Consider the following 25,358-nt stretch of genomic DNA (forward strand, 5'->3'; position numbering starts at 1 on the left):
GCCCCCGCCGTCTGAGGTTGCTGATTCGTCGACAGCTCCAAACTGGGCCCGCCCCATCCGCCTCACTTTACACTCTCTGATTGGTCATTTGCGGGGGGAGGGGCTGTAGAGAGGCGTAGCAAGGGTGGGAGGTTGGTAGGAGAGGAGATGGTTAGGAATTGTTGGAATTGGTACCGGTTGCCCCAAAGGCCCGTGAACAGGATTCTGGAAGCTGTAAGAACTGATGGAGAACACTTGAGGGACACCTACTATGTTCTTCTGCTGACTGTATTCCAGCATTAAGAAAGCCTGGGTAAGACCTTATAACTGAGCCATTTATTTGCATAGAAATCTCCTGTTCTCTCTGTGAGTGGATAGGGGAGCGGGTGGAATAAGAGAAGAATGGAAAGCGTCCTCCTAGTTTTCTATCAGTTGTTAGAAACTACTGGAGGGCTACTTAATTATTTCTGGATTTTGCAGAAAATTCTAAAGGTAGCTGAATTTTAGAAGCAACTGCAAATACTGAATATCCTTTCCGCATTTAGAACTCGTGTGAAAAACTCATACATTTAAGTTTCAAAAGGTTTTGACGTTCCAACTGACAGCTTTTAGCTAAACCTATACAACAAATGGCAAATAGGATCTTAAAGCCTTTTAAAACCAACAAAGCAAACAAATATCTAACTTCTCAATTAGATATGCAAATGTGTCCTCTATTATAATTCTCATGTTCTGAGGGGCAGGCATTGTACTAAATTCTTCACCTACATTATATCAGTTAATCTAAATCCAGAAAAGTAGGCAGTTCTCCATGTTACAGATGAAAAAAAAAGTTTCAAGTGGTTAAGTAATTTGCCTTTGTTCATTGAGCTAGTTAGTGGTAGAGCTGAAATTCCAACTTTGGTCTCTTGATTCCAAAGGCACTACTAAGCATTTGACTTGTCAGACACACCTGCCACCTGAGAGTTTCTGACTCATGACTGTGGACAAGAAGGCCTCAGTCTGAGTACACCTAGCCTAGAATTCTAACAGAGGCATTGAGGGAATGTTATCTTCCCCAGTGTCATCTGCCCTGGCCAAAGTCTAGAGCTGCATTTCTGCATCCATCCTCCAGTCTTTAACATCTCCATTTTCCAACCTGGCCTCTTTTAATACAAACTGCTTTCTCAAAGGGAAATAGACCTTTTGTTTCTTCTTCCTAAGGGTAATCTACAAAATCAAAATAATTGTGTATTTCCCGATCATTAAATTTATGCATATTCCAGTGTTAAATTTCAGAAAATAGAAGAATATAGAAGAGAAAAGTAACCCTTGCTCTACAATCAAGTATAACCACTACTTACTTTTTTGATTCACAATGTATCTTCCTTGGATATACTGCATACGTAGATTGTATCTATGCTTTCAGTCACAGTCATTGCCACCTTTAATAGTCTTCCTCATTCTTTCCCAGGGGCAAACCTTTTTCAACCTAATTTGTGAAAACTTTCTTGATTTTGTTCCCTGTATCCTTATGGCATTCATGTTGTGTTTTAATTACTTATTTGTCTGTCTTTCCTAGGAGCAAGCTAAAGTTGTAGAACTATCAGAATAAAGTAAGAGATGGAAGAGACCAGAATGTCAGATGGGCAAGTAGTTTTGCACACCAGTTTGTGAACTGGGGTTCATCTATGGTGAAGTTGCTACAGATCAGCAGAGAAATAAGAAAAAAATATAGTGAGTTTTTCATTTAGTGAAACTTACTCTTAAGGATTGTGCATTATATTGAAATTGTTCATTCTATTTCTTTTATCCAATGACAGTTATAGAGTAGTTATTTTCTAAATAATTTTCTTTGAAGAAATATTTGTTGCTAACTTTATTTGCTCCCATTTGGTTTATTTTATTTCTGAAATTTTTCTTGGTCCACGAGATCCTAAAGTCTAGCAATTACTGAGATAGAGAATGGCCACCAATTTCAGCAATCATAATGCTGGTGTGATTCTAGTCTACTTACTTTATCTGGTATATGTATTCTCTGTATTCTTTCTGGATGTGACTTAGTCTAAGCCTGAGGGTGGATCTGAGCTTGATGGTGTTTGGAAGATAAGAAGTTGTTGTAACTGGCAGATGGTACTAGGCCCCAAAGTAAGACATTATTCATTCTTGATGCAGTTTATATAGATGAAATGAAGTTTCTGTTTGTTACCATATTACATGAAAATAGGTAGATGGAATTTTGCCATCCATGGAGAATATGTTTGTGTTAGTCTGACTTAAAATAATAAGTTAATAAAATTCACTTTGAGGGAATGTGGGAGGTGGGCACTGCTGTCAACCTTTTGGTATGTGTCTTCACATCTCTCTATACAAATATGCCCTTGGTGGTTTTAAAATATGGCTATGACTTCTTTGATGTCCTTCCCATGAAAAGATATACTTTGTGTCTTCTCTTAAATCTGGATGGGCTTATGATTGATTTATACAAGAGAATATAGAGAAAGTGATCATAGTCACCATATGTGACTTCAGAGGCTAGGTCATAAAAGGCCATGCAGTCTGTTGAAACCCTTGCTTTTGCAGCTCTCAGCCATCATGTAAGAAGTCTGACTACCTGAGTCCCATGTGCTGTGAAAAGCCCAGGGCAATAGGGAGACCCCTTGAATGTACTCTGATTGACAGTCACAGCTGAGCCCAGCCCTCCAGTTAGCCTAGGTGCCAGATATGAGAATGGAGAAGCAGATTCCAGCTCTCAGCCATTTAGTCACCCTTCAGCCTTTTCAGCCTTCCCAGCTGAGGACCTAGACTTGTGGACCAAAGTGAGCCTTTCCTGCTCTGTCTTGTCCTAATTCCTGACCTGAAGAATCCACGATTTTAAGAGAATGGAAAACAAGACACAGACTGGGAGAAATATTTGCAAAAAAAAAAAAATATATATATATATATACATCTGATAAAGGACTGTTATCCAAAATGTTTAAAGAACTGTTAGAACTCAATAAGAAAACAAAAGCTCATTTAAAAAATGGGCCAACACCTTTACAGACCTCACTAAAGAAGATATACAGATGTAAAATAAGTATATGCCAAGATGCACCACATCATATGCCATCAGGGAAATGCAAAGTGAAAAAAAAAATGACTTACCACTACACATCTCTTAGAATGGCCTAAATCTAGAAATTGACAACACCAAATGCTAGTGAAGATGTGAAGCAAAAGGAATTCTCATACATTGCTAGTGGGAATACAAAATGGTACAGCCACTTTGGAAGATAGTTTGGAAGTTTCTTATAAAATGAAATATACTCTTACCATGTGATCCAGCAATTGAACTCTTTACTATTTACCCAAAGGAGGTGAAACCTTATGTCCACACAGAAACCTGCACATTGATGTTTATAGCACCTTTATGCATAATTGCCAAAACTTAGAAGCAACCAAGATGTTTTTCATTAAATAAATGGATTAATATACAACAGTACATTCAGACTACAGAATATTATTTAGCACTAAAACGAATTGAGTTACCATGCTATGAAAAGACACGGAGGAACCTTAAATGAATACTACTAAGCTGAAAAGGCTACACACTGTGATTCCAAATATGTGACATTCTGGAAAAGACAAACTATGGAGACAGTAAAAAAAAAAAAAAAGTCAGTGGCTCCCAGACGGGGACAAAGGAGAGATGAATAAACAGAGTATAGAGGATTTTTAGAGCAATGAAAATACTCTATAATGTTAATGAATGTATGTCATTATGCTTTTGTCCAAATCCATAGAATGTGTAACACCAAGAACGAACCCTAAGGTAAGCTGTGGACTTTGGGTGATTTTGATGTGTCAGTGTAGATTCATCCTTGATAAAAAATGTACAATGCTGGTGGACAATACTGGTAATGGGGAGGCTATGCATGTGTGGAGGGGCTAGGGGTTATATAGGAATTATCTGTATCTTTCAATTTTGTTTTAAATCTAAAACTGCTCTGAAAAAACAATAAAGTTAAAGTCTTAAAAAGAATTCATAAGCATAATAAAAATGATTATTTTACTTCTCTGTGTAGGATTGTTACGCATCTTTTCCAGTGAGTAGATAACTGAAACCATGTCTCTTGTCTCCATATTTATGTGCACTCTATCTATTGGAAAAAGGCTTCTTGCTTAGAGTGATTTTTTTTTTCTTCTTTTTTTCTTTTTTTGCCTAGAGCTGACTTTGAGCCTTCATAAGGTGTCTAGGGTTTTCTTTTTTAGGAGTATGTTGCCTTCAGAATTTGAGATTATGCTAACCAATGAAAGAGTTAAGTGAGTGTTAGATTTAAAGGTTGCAAATGTAGGGAAGGGATATGAGCAGGTCTTTACATTATGCTTGATTTTGTAATGTACCATTTTCTCTTCTCCCCTAAATGGGAGGGAAAATGGTCTACTATGTACCAAATGAATGGGGAAGAAAATATAAGTGGAACTAGCTGTAATATCCAACTTAAAATCTGAACTTTGAGTATTTTTTGCCCATTAAGTTTCAGCTTTACCTATCACGTTGTTCAGGCTACATTTTAAGCTTTGTTAAAGACACCGTGGTTTATTTATTTATTTATTTATTTCTATCTCCTCTATACCTCCCTACATCTGTAACAGGTAAAGCTGTATATATTACATGTAATACCTGATTTCTATGTGTATGTCTGTATGTCCTTATATACATTTTGATCTCGTCTTTTTTTTTTTCCAATGCTTATTTATTTATTTAGAGAGAGAGAACAAAAGCAAGCATAAGTGGGGGAGAGGCAGAGAGAGAGGAGGAGAGAGAAAATCCCAAGCAGGCTCCAAGCTGTCAGCCAGAGCCCAACTCTGGGTTCCATCTCACTAACCGTGAGATCATGACCTGAGCTGAAATCAAGAGTTGGACACTTAACTGAGCCATGCAGGTGCCCCAATGTGGCATCAGTTGACTTCATCTTAAAGAGACTTCTCTCAAACATTTACTGGCTACACTTATAAGTTACTGGGTACACTTATAATTTTTTAAGTGTAACAAATATATTAAATGTGAAAATCTGTTTAACATGTTTATGTTGAAATAAAAATGAATTACAATGACTTCAAAAAAACTTCTAAGTATTTCATGTCATTTTGTTCATTTTGTTTAGTGGGTCTTATGATTCAGAGCAACCTATGGACTGCAACCCAATTACGGTCTCCAGTCTATTTCCATATGGCTCATGAAGCTAAGAAATGTTTTTACATTTTTTTTTTTTATTGTGGTAAAATAACATAAAATTTACCATTTAACCATTTTAAGTGTACAGTTCAGGGCATTACGTACATTCATCTTATTGTGAAACTGTCACTGCTATCCATATCTAGAATTTTTTCGTCATCCCAAACTGAAACTTTGTATCTGTTTAACACATTGCTCATTTCCCTTTTCCCCCAGTTCCTGGTAATCACTATCCTACTTTCTGTCTATATGAATTCATTCCAGGTACTCATGTAAGTGGATTCATACAATATTTGTCCTTTTTACATCTGGTATATTTCACTTAGCATAATGATTTTTAAAGTCCATTCATGTAGCAGGTATCAGAATTTCTTTCATTTTTAAGGCTGTATAGACTACATTTTGTTTGTCCATTCATCTGTCAACGGACATTTGGGTTTCCACCTTTGCCTGTTGTGAATATTGCTGTTGTGAACATTGGTGTGTGTACTTTGACCTTTTGACTTTCTATCCCCTAACGGTGTCCAGTGCTGCGATGCACACGGGTATACAAGGGGAAACGGGGAATTATTATGTTAGTTCAGTGGATGGAGAATTTCAGTTTTGCAAAATGTAATAGGTCTGGAGATTGGTTGACAACAATGTGAACATACCCACTGCTTTCAGTTAGCTCTTACATTTTTAGAGTTGTAAAAGAAAGAAAAAGAAAAAAGAAAAGAATATTTAAAAATACTATCTGACTTTTTATGGAAAAAGTTTGCCAACCCCTAATTTAGAGTAAATTTTAAAACTTCTATAATGGACTATTATTGCTGAATGAATCTTAAAGTTCATTCATTTCTTCACTAGAGAAGTATTTAAATTTTAGTAGACTTTCTCATACTAAATATTTGGGGAACTTTAGTTGTTTGGTCCCCAACCAACAATGAAAAAATCACGGTTTTGGTTTTGTTACTAAGAGTAAGATTCACTGATTTACAAGCAAGATTCATTGATTTTGAAGGGATGCTGCAGTAAATTCAGAGTAATAGGGTACAAGGTTCCTTTCTTTAAAGCTACAGTAGAGTGAAAGGCCCTACCATGTATAAGGAGGCATGCAGAGGCTTGAGGCGCTGTCCTTTTTACTTTTGATCTACTTTTCTTTTCTTTTTTTTCTTTTTTTTAATGTTTACTTATTTTTGAGAGAGAGACAGAGACGGAGAGCGAACAGGGGAGGGGCAGAGAGAGAGGAAGACACAGAATCTGAAGCAGGCTCCAGGCTCTGAGCTGTCAGCACAGAGCCAGATGTGGGGCTTAAATTCACAGACCGCGAGAACATGACCTGAGCCTAAGACAGACACTTAATGGACTGAGCCACCCAGGCGCCCCTGATCTACCTTTCCGGTTCTACTCTAGGCAGGCTATGTCTTTTGAACCCTGGTATGTCCTTAAGGCAGAGATTCCTAAACTTTCTTGTTTCATAGCATTGTTGGACTTTTTTCATAGTGTCTTGAGCCTAAGAAATACTGTAGAGTTCCATTTATTAAGTAATTAAGTCCGAACAACCTAATCATAGACATTCATATGATGTCTCACAAATGCCTCTGTGTTTCTCTGAAACATTTAAAATATGTCATGGTGCCTTGTGAGTTCACTCCAGAGTCCTATGCCCCTGAGCACACAGTTTGGGAATTACAGTCCTAGGATCTTCTACCTGGGTTTCTGATTTGGATTTGCCTTTGTCCTTGGCCTTGTTTCTTATTTTATCCCAATTACAATTTCCCACATTTCCAGGGCTTGCCTAACAATAATTTCTGATGGCTTTCTTTGGTTACACATTTAATTTTTACATTCTTTTTTTTTTTTTTTTTCAACGTTTTTTATTTATTTTTGGGACAGAGAGAGACAGAGCATGAATGGGGGAGGGGCAGAGAGAGAGAGGGAGACACAGAATCGGAAACAGGCTCCAGGCTCCGAGCCATCAGCCCAGAGCCTGACGCGGGGCTCGAACTCACGGACCGCGAGATCGTGACCTGGCTGAAGTCGGACGCTTAACCGACTGCGCCACCCAGGCGCCCCAATTTTTACATTCTTGATTCAGGTTTCTTCCTTTAGTACGTTAACTTTTATGTTGGGTTTTCCTTATAAAGGCTCTGTGTTTAAACTACAGAAATAAATACTTAAATGAATAGAACATTTGCCCTCATCTTCAAAAGTGTGTTACTAGAATTACTGGATTAATGACTGTAGGGTTCTTTAGTTTTCTCACAAGAAAGGTGATAAAGTATCTTAAGCCACCTGATAATCCTTAGTTGTACATGTTGGCCTTTGTCACTCAAGTGAAGAAGGTGCTGTGAATGGTGCCAACAACTTGCACAGTAAATAATAAATTACCTTTTCTATAAATTATTACTCACTAGATGAACTTTCCAGTAGCTCTGTCTGGTAGGAAAGTTGTTTTTCTCTTACCTCCATGGATGTTTTCTTTTCAGGCTGATTTAAGTGACACTTCTGCAGTCTGAAAGAAATGTGAAAAACCTTAATGTTAAGTAACAGGCTCAAGACTAGATAATTCAAAAGATTTGGGAGAGAAGGTATTTCTGGTTAGGAAGAATATTCTGTGCATTATAAAAATATGGGAAAAGAAAATGTTTTTATATTGAGAAATTCTTTTAGGATTTAAACAAGAATCAATATGTCATTCATTTGTACATTAAGATGCTAGACTATGGTGATCCCTATAGAAAGAAGGCTTTGACAAATTACATGAGGTAAAGAGGATACATGGGAGGATTTTAATCTACTGTGGAGGAATAGTTTTCTTCTTCAAATGTAAGGAGAGCTCTCTATGGAGTAAGGTAAAACTCTTACTTTTCTCATATATTCAGGCTGTGAATTGCGCTTGTGTGAACTCACGTAAAGCACATGTCTATGTGCTTTTACATAGGTAGGATATGGGGGTGGGGTGAGAATTATACCTCTCCTGCACTGTTGAACCAATCAATATTCTGTGTACGCATAGTTCTAAATGGAGTCCCACCAGGCTTGGGCCAGTGTCCTTATTTATGTATCATCTTTACTATTTAGAGGTAGAACTAGAATTTTTTGCTGCTATTGTGCAAATCCTATGATGTATGCTTTCCAGTTTTCTCGTTTTGATTTTTCCCTTCCTGCTTGATACTCTCCCTAGAACCTTTTCTCAGTCAGGATATAAGAGTCAGGCAGTTGTCCCGGAACTAACATTTTTCAACTCCCCCTAATCTCAGGGACTCTGGTTTTATAATAAGTGTCCCCAGGAAGGAAGACTTGTGTGGCAAAAGTACCTTGTTTGATTTATTATTTTTTTTATTAAAAATTTTTTTTTGTGATGTTTATTTTTGAGAGACAGAGCATGAGTGGGGGAGGGGCACAGAGAGAGGGAGACACAGAATCTGAAGCAGACTCCAGGCTCTAAGCTGACAGGACAGAGTTCATGACCTGAACTGAAGTCAGATGCTTAACTGACAGAGCCACCCAGGCACCCCATACCTTGTTTGATTTATTTTCTGTTGTTGCCATAACAAACAGCCACAAATTTAGTTGATGAAATAATGTATATTATCTTAACAGTTCTGGGGGCATGGACCTCAAAGAGCTAAAATCCAGGAGTTGGCAGGGTAACATTCCTTTCTGGAGGCTCTAGGGAAAATATCTTACCTTGCTCATTCAAGTCATTGGCTGAACTCAGTTCCTTGAAGTTGTAGGACTGGAGCTCCTGTCCTTGCTAGCCATCAACCGAGGGCTGTCCATAGCTTCTAGAGGATGTCCACATCCTTGGTTCATGGTCTTCTTCCTCTGCCTTCAAAGCCAGCAACAGTGGGTTGAGTTCCTTTCAAGAGTCCTCACTTTTTTCTTCATCTTATACTTTTAAGGACCGTGTGACTAGATTGATACTACCCAGATAATTTAAAATAATCTCAAGGTCCTTAATTACATCTGCAAAATCCCTTTTGCCATGCAAAGTAACATATTCACAGTTTCTAGAATTAGGACATGGACATCGTTGGGGCCCATTATTTTCCTATCACACCTGATGTTTTTAGTAAATGACCTGACACTGGAATCATCATCAACTTTTAGTCACTTCACAGCTGTCAGTTTCATACATTGCAGATTGATATCTCGAGCTTCCTTTCCTATGCTGAATTCAGACTTTCTTACATCCACCGGTAACTAAGTATTTGAGGACAATTCTTTCATAATGTAGAACTATATAGAATAAGGAGGTGGAAATACAGGGGGACATAGAGATGAGGGAAGGGTTTTGTTTTGTTTTTTAATCCAAAAATGAAATAAAACAACAGTGACTTGAGCATGTTTAAATGCTAATGGGAGGAAACCAGTAGAGGAGAGTGAAGCATGACAGCCTGGAGGTAATCCTCCCACATCTGCCTGGTCTTCCCTTCTGCCATAGGAGAAGACTTGTGATCAGGGACATAGCCACCCAGCTAGACAGTACATTTCTCAAACCCTTTGGAGCTAAAGTTCTGTAGTGATTAGTTTCCTCCAGTAATGCATTCTCTGTTACTCAGAAGGCAGAATGAGGTGTTCAGCATAGTTGTGGTCTTCTAGCAGCATTCTGGGGTTCTGTGAAGAAGCTGGAGGCAGTGGCAGCCTCTTGATTTGATTCTCCAAACCCAGTATGCCCTCTGGGAAAGCCCAGAGGCCACTTCCTTCACCACGCATTGGGTAAGGGAACAAGAGAGCATCTCTGTGGGACTCTGTCCTGAAACCCATAGAAGACAGTGGGAAGTGCTACAAAAATTGCATTTCCTGATTACAGTGGGAAAATGGAATTTCAGAGGGGTAGAGGCTAGGTGGTAGATCCCAGCAAAGATCTGTTTAGTGTGGTCAGTCCAATGAATCAACAGAAAATAGTAGTAGGTGTGTTTTGAAACAACTGGGCAGCCTACCCAGGTTCTGCTTTACGTAGAAGGAATACTCTGAGCTCAGCTGGGGAGAAACTAACCAGACATCACTGTTTGGATTCATGTCTTCCTACCAGGTGCCCAGAACTAAGCCAGTGTGTAGATCTGAAGCCCCTCAACAGAGGTGGAGGCAAGAGAGCCTCTGAAAAAGAACACTGCAGTACAGCCATAGGTGTATACAGTGCATTTCCTCCACAGAGTGGGGAGCTTTCCACAGAGTGACCCATAGCTATTTACCCAGGGGACTGTGCACTGAGGAAAGAGAAATATCCAGAACTTCTGGGAACTACTGCATACTGATGCTAATTTTACACTGATCCCCAGAGACCCAAAACACTACAAAAGTCCACCAAAGTAGATGCTTATGGATGTCAGGCTTTAGATAAAGTCTTGGTTCAAATTCAGCTAACAGTGGGTCTAGTTGGAACTATAGAGCCCTAGTGTTTTATTGCAATTATAGAATATATGGTGTTTATTATTACAGTTGTAGAATATATGGTGAGAATACACACACACATGTACTCGGTAACTAATGAAATGCCATTCTCTGGTTTCCTTTCCTTCAGAATGAGGGCTCTGGAACTCTTCCCACACAGTACACCAGTTGGTAAGCAATACTTCTGAAGGGATTGTAGAAATTACCACTGCCATAAAAACCTTGAGAGAAGCTGGGATAGCGATTCCTATTATATCTGCGTAAAATGTTTCTGTGTGACCAGAGCAAAAGGCTAAAGGGCCTTGAAAAATAATAGATTATTGCAGACCTAATCAGATTATGATGTTAATTGCAGCTGTAGTTTTAGATGTATATTGACTGAAACAATAAACTGTGATAGTTAAGGGCCTTGGCCCCCCAACTTTTTAAAATTTATTCATTTATTTTGAGAGAGTGAGTGAGAGCAGGGGAGGGACAGAGAGACAGGGAGAGAGAGGGACAGAATCCCAAGCAGGCTCTGCACTGTCAGCACGAGTGGGGCTGAAACTCATGGACCATGAGCCAAAATCAAGTGTTGGATGCTTAACCGTCCCAGCCACCAGGTGCTCCTAAGGGCCTTGCCACTTTGATGAAGTTTCAAGGGGTCCAGTGATTCGGAGCATATTAGGCGATACCTTCTACAGAGAGATAAGTGGCAGTACCTTGCCCCAACCACCACAAAGAAAGAGGCACAGTGTATGATGCTTTCCGGATTGTGGTGACCACCTATACCACATTTGGGCATGCTGCAGCATGCAGCAGATAACCCATAAGCTGCCAGTTTTCAGTGGGTCCTAGAACAAGAACTAGCTCCGTAACAGGTCCAGGCCGCTAAGCAAGCTCACATGCCTGTTGGGCCTTACAGCCTAGCAGATCTAATGGCAGTGGAAGTGTGCCTGGCAGCAGAGATGGGGTCTGGAGACCATGGCAGGCCCCAGATTAGACAAGGTTTTGGAGGAAGTTCATGCTATAACTGTTCTTCATTTTGAAAAGCAGTTCATAACTCGTTATTGAGTCCTGATGGAAACTGAGCATCTGACTTTGGGACTCTTAAGTGACTGGACAACCTAAATCACCCATCACAAATCAGCTATTATGTGATCACTGAACCATAATGCTGGGCATGCCCAGTAGCATTCCATTATAAAACATAAGTAGCAACTATACAACCTGGCTCTACTAGGTCCAGAAGACGCCAATGAACTGTACTAGCAAAAGGCTCCTGAGAGGGAGCAAAGAAATGACTAACATAAAACAAAGCTGCTGCAATCCTCCAAGTCAAGGATTTCAGGAACTGTGTTTCTGGTAGTGGTTCAGGAGAAATGAGAGAGGATGCATAGCCAAGTGGGCTGTCCATCAGGGTGCATAAATAGTTTGTGATAGTGTAGCTCTTTATCACTTGTGGCAGCCCTGACTCACCTGGTGTGGTGCTGACACATACCCAGTTTTCTTCTCTCTCTCCAGCACCCTGAAAGATTACTCTTAGCTGTCCCCCTTACAGGAGGAGGCATGTGGTTCTGGCCAACGGCTTATAAGCAAAAGTCGTGTGTGTCATTTTCAGGGTGCGATATTTCATTGCTGGTATAAGACCCTCTGGCACTCTGTTCCCTTCAACAAATATTGCTAATTGGAGCAGCTAGAATAATTCTAGATAACCAAAGCCTGGACTCAATGGGGCCACACTAGATGAAGTCAAGGTGCAAAAATTCCCTTGGCATAATGTAGAGGGAGGAATCTAGAGACCCTGGGACTAGGGGTGCTAAAGTGAATTTTTCATGTGCAGTCCATTCAGTCCCCTACCCTCTAACTTTGTCTCCCTCAGAAGGGGTGCAGGAAAAATACATTGGTAAAATAAGTACCACCCTCTTTGGAAAATGCTTTCATGGCTATCATCTGTAATTGTAGCTGCTACTGAGGAATAGCACACTTAAGATAGGTTTCCTAATTTCACTGAGGGTAGGGGGGATCCAGACATGATATAAGCCAAGTAGCAGTACTCAATGATCAGAGGAAAAGTGATTACAGTTAGTATAAAAGGCAGCAGGGCTGATACAGAAATACATGGCTTCAGGATGGTTGCTTACTGAGACGGTGTCACCAGCTAGACCCCAAGTCCTGCCTTTTACTGCTCACCTGCTTGTACCCACGACCTTTTCCTGCATTTTTCCTTAAGCTCTTCTTTCCAGCTTGTCTCTTAATTCAGGCAAAGACCTGAGGCACATAGCATCTTGTGATGGAACCAGAAACTACCCTCAAGCAATAACAACTGCCCACACAAAGTTCTACCCAAGTGGGCCCAGACCATCTAGACCAGTTTTTTTTTTTTTTTAACGTTTATTCATTTTTGAGAGAGAGAGAGAGAAAGAGACAGACAGACAGACAGAGGATCCGGAGCAGTTCCATGCTGACAGCAGGGGCTCAGACTCAAAAACTGCGAGATCATGACCTGAGCTGAAGTTGGACACCTAACCGACTGAACCACCCAGAAGCCCCCCATCCAGACCAGTTTTAACTTAACCTTGACTCACGCCTGCACAGATGGAGCATGGAGTGACCAATGGTTACCTTTACCTCATTATGAGACCAAAATCTCCATCGAAGGAGGAGCACAAACCTCCTTTACATAACATACAATATGTATGTATAGGCATGTTTCCTTAAGGAACATGTGCCACCCCATGCCCACCTTATGATGACATAGGCTCTTCTATGTAAATATTCATTCTAACTCTAAATAAAAGGAACCCATTCACCCTTGCTCAAGGAATCATGGCTTTGAAAGTTATTCCACATGACTTGCTGCAGATAAAGTTTACTTTGTGTGACAACTCCACCTGGTGTAGTTTCTGTGACTCATCAAGGAGTGAGTTAAAGTTAGTTCGGTTACAGTGGGAGTCCTTGGACTGTTAAGAGCTGTGAAGGGTATAATGTTTTTACCCTGTTTGCAGACTAACAGATTAGCCTGCCATAGTTTTGTAGATGCCAGTAGAAGATATGAGGTATCTTGGTCAGAGACAAAGGAGACAGAGACAACTTTTCTTTTTTTTTTTAATTTAATTTTATTTTATTTTATTTATTTTTTTTATTTTTTAATATATGAAATTTACCGTCAAATTGGTTTCCATACAACACCCAGTGCTCATCCCAAAAGGTGCCCTCCTCAATACCCATCACCCACCCTGCCCTCCCTCCCACCCCCCATCAACCCTCAGTTTGTTCTCAGTTTTTAACAGAGAGACAACTTTTCTACTCACAGCACAGTAGGCAGTGTGAGTTGCATATCTACATTGGTTCCCTTGCCTTCCAAGTCCTACAAGTGAGGTGGAAAGGTGTGAGTGTATGCTGTGAACGAAGTGGGTTTGCATCACAGATGGGGAACTCCAAACTTAGAATCCCCCAATCTCTTATAAGGGCCTGCATGCAAACCTGCCTACCTTCGCCCTGGAGGGAGACCTTGTCTTTATTATCCTGGTCAGGAAACAAGTGTGCTCTTTTCCTGAAAGGAGATATTATCTCTACATTCCAAGGCTGTTTGACTTAGAAAGCCTTGCAAAGGTAGTTGAGAACAAAAGCTGATAGAAAGCAAGCAGAAATGTTATGAATGAATTGTCTCCTAGTAAAGATTAAACTAGATAGCCAGACGTACTTGATTTGTATCACCAAAAAATTGTACATTTGATGAATAGAGGCCTGGCTTAAGTCAACCTGACAGAATTACTTGCTTTCCATCCCCAAGACAGCTGTTAGACCTGGAGCCACATACCCTTGAAGCGAGGCCAACATGCCCTTGAGGAAGGTCTGAGATGATACTGAAGGTGTGTTCCATGAGTCTTGTCTCAGGTTTATCAAGGAAAGTATGCAAAAGGTAGAGGGAAACTGCCACACCTGTTGTTATCATCAGACAATTATTCTGAATAATTGTCAAGGAGTGTGGAAACCAGTCGGGGTGGTTCAGTAGCAGGGCAAAAAGGAGGAAGTAGTTGCTGGAACCTGAAGACAGAGAGGCTGTGTGGAACAGGCCATCTAAAAAGAGTTATGACCTTCTGTGGAGGGATGACTTCATTAAGGGGAGCTGAAACAATGCTCAACCTCACTTTCCTCCCTTTCTTTGATCTTCCATTCATGCCCTCTATTGGCCAAACTGGAAGCCAGATGACAAGGAAGCCTGTTGATGTAGTCCAAACAAACTAGCCTCCCAGGGCACAGACACAGTAGAGAAGGGCAGAGGATGGATATGGAATGACAAATGGAAGAAATCCAACCTAGCATAATGAAACAACATTAAAAATAATACTTCAGCTTAAAATATTCTACCTCCCCAATGCTTCCAATAACTGGCTAACTTTTTTTTTTATGAGAGAGAATGGGCTGGAAATTAGATGTTTGGGACATAAATCTGCCTAAATTTATATGATAAACAGTGTTGTTTATTTTTATTCCATACCTATATAAATATTAATAATTTACATCATTTTAGTTGTTAGTGTCCTTCGGAAATTGGCTGATACTTCACCATCATCACTCCTATTTTACCCACAGAAAGTATGATCCGTTATGATTTGTGAATATGCCCTCATTTTTATGTGACCACTCAACTGGCCTGCTGTAGATTTGACCCAATTATTTCAGCCATTTTCATGATTGATTCTCATCACTATGGGGTGCATGCACTGTGTGGCCATCTACACCGATTATGAAGGGGCTTATAGTGATGGGATTCCAGGTGCCATTGCCTGGTCATTCTGCATAGGAACATTCTTCTCAAGAATCATTTTAAAAAATCAGCAGAAGGGAAGATGCTGAGACTTTCAAATTCTTTTCCATTTGACTTTTCAGCTACACTGTCACCAGAATTTTAATAAGCTAATACAGTAGGACAGGTGTCCTGAAGTAAGTGCCCTGCATCTTTCCAAAGAGCAAATGGGGGACAATATCCAGATCTGAAGTTTTCAGCAACACTGAACTGACCGTACGAGTTAACCTCAGGGAGCCCCAAATTGTGCAACATATATTTTCTGAAAGAGGTGAAGCAAGGCAGTGAGAGCAAGTTTTGAAACTTGAAGACTAGTAAAATTTTATGCAAAATATACCAAAGTGAATCTTGGTGGTCCAGTTTTCTTTCTACTTATAGATAATCCTTAAAATTTCTAATAATGAACTATGATCCTATATCTCATTAGCTATACTTTTGTCATCTTCATTCATGGTCTTAAAAAATTTTAGTTTTAAGAGGGGACTGTGGTTTCTTAATTGGATTATTTTAAATTTGGGAGAGTGTATGTGTGTGCAGTTACAAATTCTTACATATAGCAGCGTTTTGTTTTTGTTTTTGTTTATTTTTCCCCTAAGATGGTTTATAATGTTTATTTATTTTTGAGACAGAGAGAAACAGAGCACGAATAGGGGAGCGTCAGAGTGAGAGGGAGACACAGAATCTGAAGCAGGCTCCAGGCTCTGAGCTATCAGCACAGAGCCTGACGCAGGGCTCAAACTCACAGATTGTGAGATCATGACCTGAGCCGAAGTCGGACGCTTAACCGACTAAGCCACACAGGCGCCCCATCCCCTAAGATGGTTTATAAAGGTAGACATTTTCTTATTGTGGAAGCCTGTTGATATAAACTAGTATTTCTATTTATAACATTTATTATATATAATACAATAACATATTTATTTTATATGTATTTATATTTAAATTAGTTGTATTATATGTAAAATTATATAATAATACATATTATAATGGTATATATTATATACATACATATTATAATAATAATTACTGTGGAGGCTACATAATCCAGTTTACCTCTGATTTAAAGAAAAAGATGTTCTTAGTCTTAACTAACAACTCTTTCTTCCAGAAAAGGTTAGGAATCTTACAACTGACCTCTTTGCTGATATTTTCATCACATTTTTCTTTTACTTTTGCTTAACAGGAACCCATTACTCATGCTTCTCCAGCTTTTCCATACAGAACCCCTAATAGTGTAGAAGAGTTAACATATGTTTCCCAGGGGTCTAAGATAGTACCTGAAGTCACCACAAGAAAGAAGTTTCTCTCATTTTATATTTTTAAGTTTTTATTTAAATTCCAGTTAGTTAATGCAGTGTAGTATTAGTTTCAGGTGTACAATAGAGTGATTCAACACTTGCATACAACACCTGGTGCTCATCACAACAAGTGCCCTCCTTAATCCCCATCACCTATTTCACCCATCTCCTTCCATCCACCTCCCTTCTGGTAACCATCAGTCTGTTCTCTTTAGATAAGTCTGTTTCTTGGTTTCTTCTCTCTCCCTTTCCCTTTGCTTGTTTGTTTTGTTTCTTAAGTTCAACATATGAGTGAAATAATATGGTATTTATCTTTCTCTGGGTGACTTATTTTGTTTCGCATAATACTCTCTAGCTCCATCCATGTTGTTGCAAATTGCAAGATTTCATTCTTTTTTTTTTATCTCATGTTTTGTTTGAAGAATTTATTGAAACTTTGCAATCTAGTTATATATGTGTATGTGTATATATGTATATATGTATATATATATATATGTACACACACACACACATACGCTCCTGTATAATGTAGAAAATTGAAACAAATGTATCTACATATATGTTTTAATTTAAATTAATGTACCAGTAAATCTGGTAAAGTTGTTGCTATTTTTTTCTTGTGGCTTTGAATATATCCCAAGACTTTGCCACTTATTTTATGGGCTAAGTTTGGGATGTATTAGGCTTGCAGATTTCCTAAATATCTTTCAGTCAGCCAACAAATATTTACCTATTAATTGCCTGTTTATTGCCATAATTACCTATTAATTGCCACTAAACTAAGCACTTGAATTACTATGGGGAACATGGCATCCTGCCTTCTGCCTCTGCACCTTCACCTGTGCTAGCCCCTTGTTTAGAATGCCATGCCCAATCCCCTTTCTTACCTATTCAAGTCCTATCTGTGGATCTATCTTCCCATCCCACCTTACTCTGATTTCCTACAGTGCTGAGAAGATGGACTATTTCTCACCTGGATAAGGACGTTAACCCTGCCTAGCAATAAGTTGGCTGAGCAAGGAGGGATATAAATTTCAAGGTCTCTTTTGAAACTGGTGCTGATATGCAAATTAACATTCCAGGAAACGGTGTTTCTTGTACTAGCTAGACTGAATTTCCCAAATCAGTTGAATAATTCCTGCCCCTTTCATCGTTTCCATAAATATGCAAGGTGGCAGAGGATCCATGTATTTTTCCTGGAGCACAACCATGGGGTGACTGGCTGTGCCCCTCCCAAGTAGCTGAATGGTAAGAACTTGAGGTACCAGGTGCATACTGTTTTCCTTGTGCCATTTCTTTGAGCCTACTCTGTGCTACAGTCCTAGTTGTCCTCAACAAGGCCTATTTGGGCACTTATTCTTACAAAGAATTATCTTATTATTTAAATGTTTTCTGTATCTTTGTAGACAGTGATGGGCTATCTTTTACTTCATTTAAAGAGGGATCTAGCACAGCACTCGGAAGGCAAGACATACTCAACAAGTGCCTGGTGGGTGAGAGAGTGAAGAGTACACATTTCAATTGTACTATTGATAGTGGAATAATGTCTCTTCTGATTCTCTCATACCTCTTTCCAGCCTATATACCATTGCCCATTTACTTTTACATGTATTAAGCATGATGCTCAACTCAATAAATATTGAATGAATGAATGAATGAATGAATTGTAGGAATAAGTGTTAAAGTCCAAGCTTTCAACTCCTATCTCTCCTGAGATACCTTTTCTGACTGTTCCAGGCTTCAGTGTTACTCCCTATTCCGTATCACTCATTAGTGGTTAGAAGGCTACCACAAATAGTTGATTATATTCCATGTTTGTGTTCTATCCACTCAACCAAATTTAAAAGGCTAGGACTTTTAGATCTTTAATCCATTTTGAATGTATTTTTGTGTATGCTGTAAGAATGTCGTTCAGTTTCATTCTCTTGCATGCTATTGTTCAGTTTTCCCAACACCATATGTTGAAGAGACTGTCTTTTTCCTGTTGGATATTCTTTCCTGCTTTCTTGAAGCTTAATTGAGCATATAATTGTGGGTTCATTTCTGGGTTTTCTATTCTGTTCCATTAATCTGTGTGTCAGTACCATACTGTTTTGATCACTATAGCTTTATAATACAACTTGAAGTCTGGAATTGTGATGCCTCCAGCTTCAATTTTCTTTTTCAAGGTTCCTTTGGCTATTCAGGGTCTTCTGTGGTTCCATACAAATTTTAGGATTTGTTCTAGTTCTGTGAAAACTGCTCTTGGTATTTTGATAGAGAATGAAACCACAAAAATGCTAGAGGAGAACACTGGCAGTAACCTCTTTGACATTGACTGTAGCATCTTCTTTCTAGATATGTCTCCTGAGGTAAGGGAAACAAAAACAAAAATAAACTTTTGGTACTTTGTCAAAATAAAGAGCTTCTGCACAGTGAAGAAAAACAATCAACAAAGCTAAAAGGCAACCTACAGAATGGGAGAAGACATTTGCAAATGACATATCTAATAAAGGGTTAGTACCCAAAATATATAAAGAATTTATAAAACTCAACACCCTAAAAATGAATAATCAAAAAACAATGGACACAAGACATGAATAGATATTTTTCCAAAGGAAATGTACAGATGGCCAACAGACACATGAAAAGATGCTCAAATCACTCATCATCAGGTAAATATGAATCCAAACCACAATGAGGTATCACTTCACACCAGTCAGAATGGCTAAAATCAACAACACCAAGGAAACAACAGGTGTTGGCGAGGATGTGGAAAAAGGAGGACCCTCTTGCTCTGTTGGCAGAAATGCAAACTGGTGCAGCCATTCTGGAAGATGGTGTGGAGGTTCCTCAACAAGTTAAAAATAGAATTACCCTATGATTCAGCAATTAACACTACCAGGTATTTACCCAAAGAATACAAAAGTACTAATTCAAGGGATACATGCACCCCGATGTTTGTAGTAGCATTATCTACAGTAGCCAAATTATGGAAATGGAAATGGAAATAGCCCAAGTATCTATTAATTGATGAATGGATAAAGAAGATGTGGTCTATCTATCTATCTGTGTATCTATCTATCTATCTACACACACATACACAATAGAATATTACTCAGCCATTTGAATGAAATCTTGCCATTTGCAACAATATGGATGGAGCTGGAGAGTATTATGCTAAGTGAAATAAGTCAATCAGAGAAGGACAAATACCATATGTGGAATTTAAGAAACAAAACAAACGGGCAAAAGGTAAAAAAGAGGGGGAGAGAGGCAAACCAAGAAACAGACTCTTCACTATAGAGAACAAATTAATAGTTACCAGAGGGGAGGTAGGTGGGGGGATGGGATTAAAGAGTGCACTTGTTGTGATGAGCACCAGCTGTTGTATAGAAGTGATGAATCACTATATTGTACACCTGAAATTAATATTACACTGTGTTAACTAACTGGAATTTAAATAAAAAAAGGGCTAGGGCTGTGTTTTACATGCTCAATTTTTTCTATTATGCCTGGTAAGTACTTTATAATAGCATGCTCAATATTTATTAGTTATTGTTGATAATGAAATTCTGGAAGGAAAACAAACAATGAACTTTCAAGCTATTGTTCCATTTTGCTTTGATATTTATCTGCATTAGAAGGTTCTTGAGTCTGAAGTAGTGTCAGTAGCAATTTATGTGATTATATCAAGTGTGGGTTTTATTTTGATTATGCTAAACTAAATGAACTTGAGAGTGAACACAGCTTTTCTCTTGCTACAAGAAATTAAAAGTAGCTTTTATTGTATTTACTGCAGTGGATGATCAAGAGTGCAGAAGCTTTTCTCTTGCTACAAGAAATTAAAAGTAGCTTTTATTGTATTTACTGCAGTGGATGATCAAGAGTGCAGAAGCTATGTGGAATAGGAAAAAGAACTCTGTACCAAGAGTCAGAACTTTTCTTTAGATGTGTATTGTAGGTCCTCATTTTGTGTCTCTGCTACTTGTGAAATGGGAAAGGAAGGTAGTACAATATGGCATAGTGGTTCTTAAGAACGTTAAACAAATGGTAAGTTTTGTTGAAATGCAGTCTTGGGGGAAAGCCCATCACACAATGATATTCAAATAAAGCTACTGGGACTCCTTGACACATTGGAAGCCACTGGTGTGGTATTTGGAGTGCAGACCAATCTTACAACTTACGAGTTCTAGGACTTTTCATAAGATATAATCTCTCTGAGCCTCAATTTCCTTATCTGTAAAATGGAAACAAGAAGGAAAACAACCTCAGAGGGTTGACGTAAGCATTAAATGAGATAACATGTGCAAAGCTCTTAGCATAGAGCCTGTTATATTATAAGTACTTCCCCATGCAGTGGATACCTGTGAGCTGTTTTGCTCAAAATACTCTACTTTCCTCTGGAAACTTCTTCCTTCTCCATCTACATGGTAAAGCAGGAGCAGCAATATTATAACATGACCCAGTCCACTGGCCAATGAGTCCTTTCCCAGCATGTCTTGGATGAGGCACCAAGAGATAGAGCTAGGAGAGTCTCTCCAGTTAATACATTTGAAGAAACAGTAAGAAATAAAACTCAGGAGTTGTCAGCAGTTGGCACGGGTTTCCTGCAGGACAAGTCAGTCTGTGGAGAAGCAGATAAAGAAGCAGGGAAGGAGGTGCCACAAGGGAGACAAGACACTGAGAGAAGTGATGGTGTTTGAGTTCCTGTTTTCGAGTATTCCTGAGACCTAATCTCATTCCTGTCTTCAGCTCTTTGAGGAACCCTAGGTTCAATAAATGCCTCTTTTTTCCTAGCTAGTGTGCTGGATGATGCTGTGCCTTCTTGTTAAGCTAGGAATTACATTTCCCAGAGTCCTCATCTGTGTCCAGTTTTCAGTGAGAGTTGGTCAAAGAGGAACTTCCAAGAGATTTGGAAATTTGAAGAGAAGCAAAGACCATTATTTCCAGTAGGCCATCCTGGTGAGGCAGACAGACACAGAGGTGCCCTGGGTCCCACCTTATTCTTGTTCTCCTCCATACTGTCCGGTTTCCAACTGCTGGACCTGCTCACCCAAAGCAGGCTGTTAGCTCTACAGAGGGAACATCTTCCCCCTTCATGATCCCTGAAGCAGCTGGGTGCAGTTGCCTCTCAGATTTCCCTGCAAGCTCCAACTTACCCACTCATACCAGTGCTTTTCGAGAACTAGTTAGTGACTCTTTCTCAAGTCCTTTGACCTTCACTTTCTCAGCTGCTCCCACATTAGTGTGTGGTCTATTTCCTCTAATAAATCTCTTATTCCCATAATATGCTAGTGGCTCTGTTTCTCTTATTGAAGCCTGATTGCTACAGCCAGTTTATTTTTCTTTCTCTTGCATATAAACCAAAAGGATATCTTTTTTTTTTTAGATTTTTCACATTCCTTAAACAACCCTCCCCCCCCCCAGAATAAAGAGAAATATCAAGGTAACACTTTTGAAAAAATTATAGTTTTTGAAGCAAAAATCTTATAAGTTTTCTCACATCATTCTTTTTTATATATAAACAATGGGTTGATGATAACTCATGATGATTTTATTAAGATAGCCTGATATGTCCTGAACCTCTTGAGCCAAATTGAGGAATATAGGTATGATTTTGCCTCTTCCAGAGATGCAGGTAATAACACTTTGAGGAAGGTAAACTAGGAGGACACTAGGACCTGGGGCAAAGAGAATATACCTTGAACATGGAATTAGTGACAATGACCTCTCCTTCATCACTATGGATTCAACCAGAGAAGCAGAAACACCAGGACACACACACACACACACACACACACACACATGCATGTAACAAAGATTTGACCTTATCCAATTGTGGGAGCTGGTTAAACAGTTTTTGTAAGGCTATTGTCTTTGTGTCTGAGGCTGCAGCTCAAAGTTCCAACCTCCTTCAGCCTCTAGACACCTCCTCTGCAGTATGCCAGGAAAGTTCTTCAGGCAGAGGGAAACTATAACCTCTTTAAGCAGAGTTGGAAGAACTGCTTCTCTTGGCAAAGAAGGCTCAACAGAATATATAGGTGTTCCTGGGGCACCTGGGTGACTGAACTGGTTAAGTGTCTGACTTCAGCTCAGGTCATGATCTCATGATTCCTGGGTTCAAGCCCCACATCGGGCTCTGTGCTGACAGCTCAGAGCCTGGAGCCTGTTTTGGATTCTGTGTCTCCCTTTCTCTCTCTGCCTCTCCCCTGCTTATGCTCTCTGTCTCTCTCAAAAATAAATAAATAAATAAATAAATAAATAAATAAATAAACAAACAAACTTAAAAAAAGAATATAGGTGTTCCAGCTACCCAGCTTCATTGGAATCTGCCCATACGTCTCCATTTCAGTTTTCTAAGGTCCTAGTCATTTAGGACATTTTAAGTTACCTCTTCCAAGGTGAAGGAAAAGTTGTTGTGCCTGGCATATGTCAGTTTTCTATTGCAGGGTAACAAATTACCAGAAAGTTAGTGGTTTACACTAACCCAGGTTGATTATCTTACACTTTTGATAGTTCAGATGGCTGGATTCTCTGCTCAGGTATTCGCTGGGCTGAAATCAAGGTGTTGGCTAGGGCTACAGTTGTTACCTGGGCTGAGCCATTGCTGCTTTCGTCTTTTTGGAAACTTTTCTGGAGATCCTCCTTTCTTAGTGGTCACATGTGGGAGGGTGTGCTGCTAGAACTTTTAAATGTTCTTCAAAGTAAATGCAAATAACTAGGTGTGGGAGGCAGAGTTGAGAGGAAGAATAACACACCTAGGGTGGCCAATGAAGAAACTTCAATAAAATGATCTCTAAGATGATGTGGGCTGTTGGCACAGGCAGGACACATTTTAGTAAAAAGCTAGTAAGTAAAATTAACTATATAAAAACTTTTTTTTTTAATTAAAAAATTTTTTTAACGTTTATTCATCTTTGAGAGACAGAGAGAGACAGAGCATGAACGGGGAAGGGTCAGAGAGAGGGAGACACAGAATCTGAAACAGGCTCCAGGCTCTGAGCTGTCAGCACAGAGCCTGAAGTAGGGCTCGAACTCACAAACCGGGAGATCATGACCTGAGCCACAGTCAGACGCTCAACTGACTGAGCCACCCAGGCGCCCCAAACGTTTTTTTGGTAGTAAGTGATTGAAATATAATTTCTTTTTCTCAAAGCAAAAAAAGAGAATTTGTTGATGTAGTTGGAAAGTTCAGAAGTTCAGCTAACTTCAGATATGGCTGGACCCAGGGCCCAAACAATTTTGCTGAGACTCTGCTTCTCTTATCTCTTTCCTAGACCTCCTCTCATCCTTTGATCTTTAACCCTTAATTTTTAACCCTGAACTCCTACTATGGACCTTAATTGTAGCAGAAAGAAGTATTTTCTTTTCTTTCCTTCCTTCCTTCTTTCTTTCTTTCTTTCTTTCTTTCTTTCTTTCTTTCTTTCAGTGAGAGAGAGCAAAAGGGCACAGGGGAGGACAGAGAGAGAGAGAGAGAGGCGGACAGACAGACAGACAGACAGACAGAGAAAGAATCACAAGCAGTCTCTATGCCTTGCTCAATCTCACAACCCTGAGATCATGACCTGAACTGAAATCAAGAGTCGACCACTTAACAGAGCCACCCAGGTGCCCTAATTCCTTATTATTTCTTAATAACAATTATAATTAATGATTGGCTTGGCTCCAGCCACATGCCTGTTCCTGAACCTGTGCTGTGGAGTGGGTACAGGGTGGTCTAATTGGCCAGGTCTGGGCTATGTGCTTGTTTTTGTAGCTGGGCTAGGGGTGGGTGGGGTTGGGTGAGGTGGAGTGAGGTAGGGGTCGGGGGAGGGGGGGGCAGCATTCAGGCCCTCCTGTACAGCATGGAATGAATCTTTTAGTGGGAAGACAAATGCCATTACCAGATGAATGGGGAGGGGGGTGGAGTGATATTGGGCAAACAGAAACAACAGATGTCCTTTACAGTTAACAACTAACTGATTGTGGTCTTAGGTGCTAGGCAAGGTCATGGGTGGAATAGGGAGGATAGAGAAGAGATAAGTGCCTCACCCATAGGTTTGAGTTACTTTTGTGTAGCTGGGGACATAGTCAAAATTCCAGATCATTCAGAAAATCTTAGAGTATAATTTTTCAGAGAAATGATCATACCCTGAGTGAGCTGGTTTGCTTATCCTCTTAAAGCCAACTTCCCAGTTTCTTGTTCAGGTGCCATTTCCCCCATACCGTGGTGCAGTAAAGGAATTTTCGTTATTCTTTTTCTCCCTGACCCTTCCATGACTCAGATTTGATAATTCCTTCCTTGTAGCGCTGTCTGTACCTTCCTGTTTATTATTCTTATTTAGGTCTTTATTATCATAGGCATGAACTGTCAGGGGTCTACTAGATAGTCTTTCTGTTTCAAGCTAGCCTGCCTGCTACTCCCAGATGACATGATAAAATCTTCTTTTGATCATGTCAATTTTCTTCTTGTAACGACCTTCATTTGCTCCATGTAAGCCTTTAGAAGAACTCCGTATTTCTTACCTGGCATTCCCAGGCCTCTACAATAAGGCCTTGTCCCCTATATCCTATATCCTCAGGCCATCCGTGTGTTTACAGTCACAGCACACCTGCCCAGTGCTGCTTCTGCACTGAGCCCATCCACCCCAGAACGCTCTCCCTACCCTTCCTCTCACAGCTGAAGCTAACCTATGTGCTAAGACGCAGCCCAGGTCCCATCTCCTGTGTGAAGATTTCCCTGCTG

At 39.6% G+C, this 25,358-nt stretch overlaps 1 long non-coding RNA gene across 1 annotated transcript in view; it reads left to right on the plus strand.

The window, feature by feature from the left end:
* The first annotated feature begins 53 nt into the window (after window positions 1-53).
* LOC109250090 (uncharacterized) overlaps window positions 54-25,358 on the plus strand; it is a 43,935-nt gene continuing 18,630 nt past the window's right edge. Inside the window, exons 1-2 of the long non-coding RNA XR_002072877.2 lie at window positions 54-292; window positions 1,541-1,695. This is a non-coding gene — a long non-coding RNA (uncharacterized LOC109250090). The remainder of the gene's footprint in view (window positions 293-1,540; window positions 1,696-25,358) is intronic.

This window comes from Panthera pardus, unplaced genomic scaffold (genome assembly GCF_024362965.1).
Source record: "Panthera pardus isolate Hobbes unplaced genomic scaffold, ASM2436296v1 HiC_scaffold_13, whole genome shotgun sequence".
Taxonomy (NCBI): domain Eukaryota; kingdom Metazoa; phylum Chordata; class Mammalia; order Carnivora; family Felidae; genus Panthera; species Panthera pardus.